This window comes from Aegilops tauschii, chromosome 2 (assembly GCF_002575655.3).
Source record: "Aegilops tauschii subsp. strangulata cultivar AL8/78 chromosome 2, Aet v6.0, whole genome shotgun sequence".
In the NCBI taxonomy this organism is placed as follows: Eukaryota; Viridiplantae; Streptophyta; class Magnoliopsida; order Poales; family Poaceae; genus Aegilops; species Aegilops tauschii.
Window position 1 is genome coordinate 91,010,863 of NC_053036.3, and position 5,193 is coordinate 91,016,055.

The 5,193-nt window shown below is 49.0% G+C and overlaps 1 long non-coding RNA gene across 1 annotated transcript; it reads left to right on the top strand.

Moving 5' to 3' along the window:
• The first annotated feature begins 532 nt into the window (after window positions 1–532).
• On the top strand, window positions 533–3,744 carry LOC123497331 (uncharacterized). The gene is made up of 3 exons (XR_012203735.1): window positions 533–933; window positions 1,874–1,951; window positions 3,456–3,744. It is a non-coding gene; the product is annotated as an uncharacterized lncRNA (long non-coding RNA).
• The last annotated feature ends 1,449 nt before the right edge of the window (window positions 3,745–5,193 follow it).

Below are 5,193 nucleotides of genomic sequence, written 5' to 3' on the forward strand. Positions count from 1 at the left end.
CCGCTAATGATACCAGGTCATCACTCCTACTGTTGCTAATCCTCACTTGATCCAAATTATGATTCAAATTCAAATTCAAATTTAAGTCCAAGATTCAAATTTCTCAAACATGAAAAACAAAATGTTCAAGGTGCTGTAAATAATCCCTGGATATTTTTCATGTTGAAACCCATATTATATAAATTGTTTAAATGCCCTTAAATGAATAAAACAGGGGTTAAAACAATATTTTAAATCACTTTTAAAGTTATAAAAATTCTAAGGCTTTTCAACTGCTTCTCAAACTTCTTGAGGCAGTGCTAAATATTACATAATAATTATTGATACAAACTACACATTTTACAAAAGTCTTTTGGAGCAAAAAGAAAATGCAAAATAGAAAAGACCATGGGAAAACAGAATAGTTTTTGTTAAAGAAAAGGAGAGAGGCCCCCACCCCTCCCTGGGCCTTAGCCTAGTTACCCCCAGGCCACAAGGCCCACCCCGCCCCCTGTATAATCCCTTCCCGAAACCCTAGCTAACCATCAGATCCCCCCGCACGATCCCCTCGATACCCCACCTCTTCCTCTCACCCCCTTCGATCTGGATCGGGGGCACCCGATCCCGCCGCCCCGTCGCGACCCCCGACCTCGCCTCTGCCCCAACGGCAGCCGGCGCCCCCATCGCCGCTACTGCCCCATGCCGCCCAACGGCGACGGCCTTCCCGACGTCGCGCCCGACCCGCCGGCCATGGAGGCCCCGTGCGCCCGCAGCTTCACCTCCAGCAGGCCGCCGCCTCACGCCGTCCTCGTCTCCACTCAACCTCAAGCGCGGCCACGCCTGAAGACCGCTGCCTCCGCCCCGCCGACCTCGCGCCGTCCTCTGCCCGCCGGAGGACCATGGCGCCGCCGGCCACCCCGAACGCCTCCCCGGCCGCCCCCCTACGCTCCATCTGTGAGCCCCGTCCGCCCTCCTCTCTCTCCCCCGTCGCCGGTTCCGTGGTCGTCGCCACCTGACCGTGCGCCCGCCGCACCGGATTGCGCCCTGCCTCTGCTTCGTCGCGTCGCCACCCGCACCTCACCTCTGACCTCGAGCGCTCGCGTCTGTCGCCGCTCCGTGTGCCACCGCAGCGCTCTGTCATCGCCAGCGAACACGCACGCACGCGCGCGAGCGATTGAACCGGCCCCTGGCCACTAACTCGTGGGCCCCGCAAGATTAACCTCTAACCCTCCCACTAAACCTCACTGACGCCGGGCCCCGCTGACACTAATAACCCTGTTAAAAAATAACCCTAGTATCTGACTAGAGTATGACAGGCGGGCCCCGGCCTTTTACTTAATAAAATGTGTTAGTTAAATTAGTTTAACCCTGAGTCACTTACATGTGGGACCCGCAGCACTGTTCTTTCGGATAAGGTTGACTAGGTCAGCTGCTGACTCAGCAGTGGGGCCCTCTGTCAGCCCCACTTACACATCTCTGGGTACACTCTCTGTGTACCCATGGCAATTACACTTGATATATTTTCGAATTAAAATAAATCCTGTTATTTTTTTTGAAATGGTTTAATCTTTGAAAATTAATTTAAATTAATCTATAACTCGGATGAAAATGTTTTATACATGAAAGTTGCTCAGAACGACGAGACGAATCCGGATACGCGACCCGTTCGTCCGCCACACACCCTTAGCATAGCAAACATGCAACCTTTCCCCTGCATTTCGTCTGCCCGAAAATGCCGAACTTCGGGAAAACATTCCTGGATGTTTCCCCCCTTCGCCGGTATCGTGTAGCACCGCGGTAGAACACCCCTAGCACTACTTATTGTCTTGTCATGCTTAGTATGGCACTTGTTTGCATTATATTTACTGTTTCTTCCCCCTCTTCTCTTTGGTAGACCCCGAGACCGTTGCTGATGCCCCTGTGATCGACTACGTCGACGACGACCCTTCTTCCCTTTCAGCGGAGCTTCCAGGCAAGCCCCCCCTTTGATCATCCCGATATCGCCCATTCCATTCTCTCATGCTTGCATTAGATTTTGCTGCTGTTATTGATTGCTCTTATTCTGATGCATAGCCTGCTTTTGTACCTGCTATTGTTACCTACCTGCTTATCCTAAACTGCTTAGTATAGGTTGGTTAGTGATCCATTAGTGACCCCCACCTTGTCCTTGTTGCCCCTGCTTCATCATCGATGACTCAATCAGCGTGATCGACGACCAGAGCCCGACACCTCACACCACATCACGCCCCTTTTGTTGCTCGACTCTGCAGAGCTACTATCGAGTGCCGAGGGTGATCCCTCATAACGCACTCCTAATGATAATTCTGTAGTGTAGCTATTCGGTCGTGGTCATCGAGGGTGATTTCCTCTTTCACCATTCCCGATACGGCTCTGACGTGCAACACCTCAAGTGTGAACCTCGAGGGTGGTCCCTCTTACGTTCACCTTGATGATTACATTGAGTGGAATCCACCGGGGGTGATTCCTCGGGTTTTCCCCTTGATGTCTGGACACACAGTTACCTTGACTTTACTTGAGACCGTTGTGAAAGCCGGGCGGGCCCGGAGAGCACCCGTGCGATGTGACAGTGGCGGCTGGCTGTTTAGCGGTATCACCCAGGAGGGGGTGGTAGCTCCGGACTTGTCCCGAGAGCCGCCACTACTTTAATTGTTAATGCACTAACAGGTTTGGGTATTTGTTCTGAATTGGGCTTTGGCCTTTACGCACTAACCACCACGCGAGAATAATTATGGGCCTTGACGTCGCAGTATCAGCCGAAGCTTTGTCAGACGTCCAGTTCAGCATTGCGGCACCGCTGGGCCGGCACCATCCTGTAGTGGTGGAGCCTGGTCCGCCCTGCTCGCAACGACCCGGAGTGCAATGGGCGATGGGCCCAGGCCCTGGAGTGCTTAGGATGTAGACCGGCGGGGACCTCTCTGCTGAGCCTAAGTAGGGCTACGACGTGTTGATCTTCCGAGGCCGGGCATTGACCCCATAAAGGTGTGTCCGGTCAGAGTAATCGAGCGTGTTGGAAAACGTGGTGCACCCCTGCAGGGAAGACATATATTCGAATACCGTGTCCACGGTAATGGATGTTCAGACTTATATCTTGATCTAATACAACTAGAAATGGATACTTAAGATATGTGGCTCCGGGATTGCTTTCTCGTAGGGAGTCGAGGAAGGATCTCTGGGCGTTAATGTTACAACATGTTTGATAATTATAAAACTTCTATTCTTTACTCTTCTACATGCTGCAAGATGCTTGGAGCTGCTTGAAGATGCTAGTCTTCGATAGGCTAGGCCTTCCCCCTATTCTGGCATTCTACAGCTCAATCCACAGATACAGCCCTTCCATTTGATACCAATGCATACTTAGTATAGATCTGATGCTTGCGAGTACTTTGGATGAGTACTCACGGTTGCTTTGCTACCCCTTTTCCCCCTTCCTTCTTCTTTCCGGTTGATGCAACCAGATGGTGGATCCCTGGAGCTAGATGCCACCGCCGACGGATACTACTACATGGAGACCGCCGACGACTAGGAGTAGCTAGGAGGTCCCAAGCAGGAGGCCTTGCCTCTTCGATCGTTGATGTTTGTGCTAGCCTTCTTAAGGCAAAACTTATTTGACTTATGTCTGTACTCAGATATTGTTGCTTCCGCTGACTCACTTATGTAATGAGCTATGTATTCGAGCCCTCGAGGCCCCTGGCTTGTAATATGGAGCTTGTATGACTTTCATTTGTGTCTAGAGTTGTGTTGTGATATCTTCCCGTGAGTCCCTGATCTTGATTGTACACGTTTGCGTGTATGATTAGTGTACGGTCGAGTCGGGGGCGTCACACATGCCTCATGGGCAAGATGACTAAAACGCCGTTCTCCGGAACAATGGAGCGAGCAACAGATTTGTTGGAGATCATACATACTGATGTATGTGGTCCAATGAATATTGAGGCTCGCGGCGGGTATCGTTATTTTCTCACCTTCACAAATGATTTGAGCAGATGTGGGTATATCTACTTAATGAAACATAAGTCTGAAACATTTGGAAAGTTCAAAGAATTTCAGAGTGAAGTGGAAAATCATCGTAACAAGAAAATAAAGTTTTTACGATCTGATCGTGGAAGAGAATATTTGAGTTACGAGTTTGGTCTACATTTGAAACAATGCGGAATAGTTTCGCAACTCACGCCACCCGGAACGCCACAGCGTAGTGGTGTGTCCGAACGTCGTAATCGTACTTTATTAGATATGGTGCGATCTATGATGTCTTTTACTGATTTACCGCTATCGTTTTGGGGTTATGCTTTAGAGACGGCTGCATTCACGTTAAATAGGGCACCATTGAAATCCGTTGAGACGACGCCTTATGAACTGTGGTTTGGCAAGAAACCAAAGTTGTTGTTTCTTAAAGTTTGGGGCTGCGATGCTTATGTGAAAAAGCTTCAACCTGATAAGCGCGAACCCAAATCGGAGAAATGTTTCTTCATAGGATACCCAAAGGAAACTACTGGGTACACCTTCTATCATAGATCCGAAGGCAAGACATTCGTTGCTAAGAATGAATCCTTTCTAGAGAAGGAGTTTCTATCGAAAGAAGTGAGTGGGAGGAAGGTAGAACTTGATGAGGTAACTGTACCTGCTCCCTTATTGGAAAGTGGTTCATCATAGAAACCGGTTCCTATGACACCTACACCAATCAGTGAGGAAGCTAATGATATTGATCATGAAACTTCAGATCAAGTTACTACCGAACCTCATAGGTCAACCAGAGTAAGATCCACACCAGAGTGGTACGGTAATCCTATTCTGGAGGTCATGTTACTTGACCAAGGCGAACCTACGAACTATGAAGAAGCGATGGTGAGCCCAGATTCCGCAAAATGGCTTGAGGCCATGAAATTTGAGATGGGATCCATGTATGAGAACAAAGTGTGGACTTTGGTTGACTTGCCCGATGATCGGCAAGCCATAGAGAATAAATGGATCTTCAAGAAGAAGACTGACGCTGACGGTAATGTTACTGTCTACAAAGCTCGACTTGTTGCGAAAGGTTTTCGACAAGTTCAAGGGGTTGACTATGATGAGACTTTCTCACCCGTAGCGATGCTTAAGTCTGTCTGAATCATGTTAGCAATTGCCGCATTTTATGATTATGAAATTTGGCAAATGGATGTCAAAACTGCATTCCTTAATGGATTTCTGGAAGAAGAG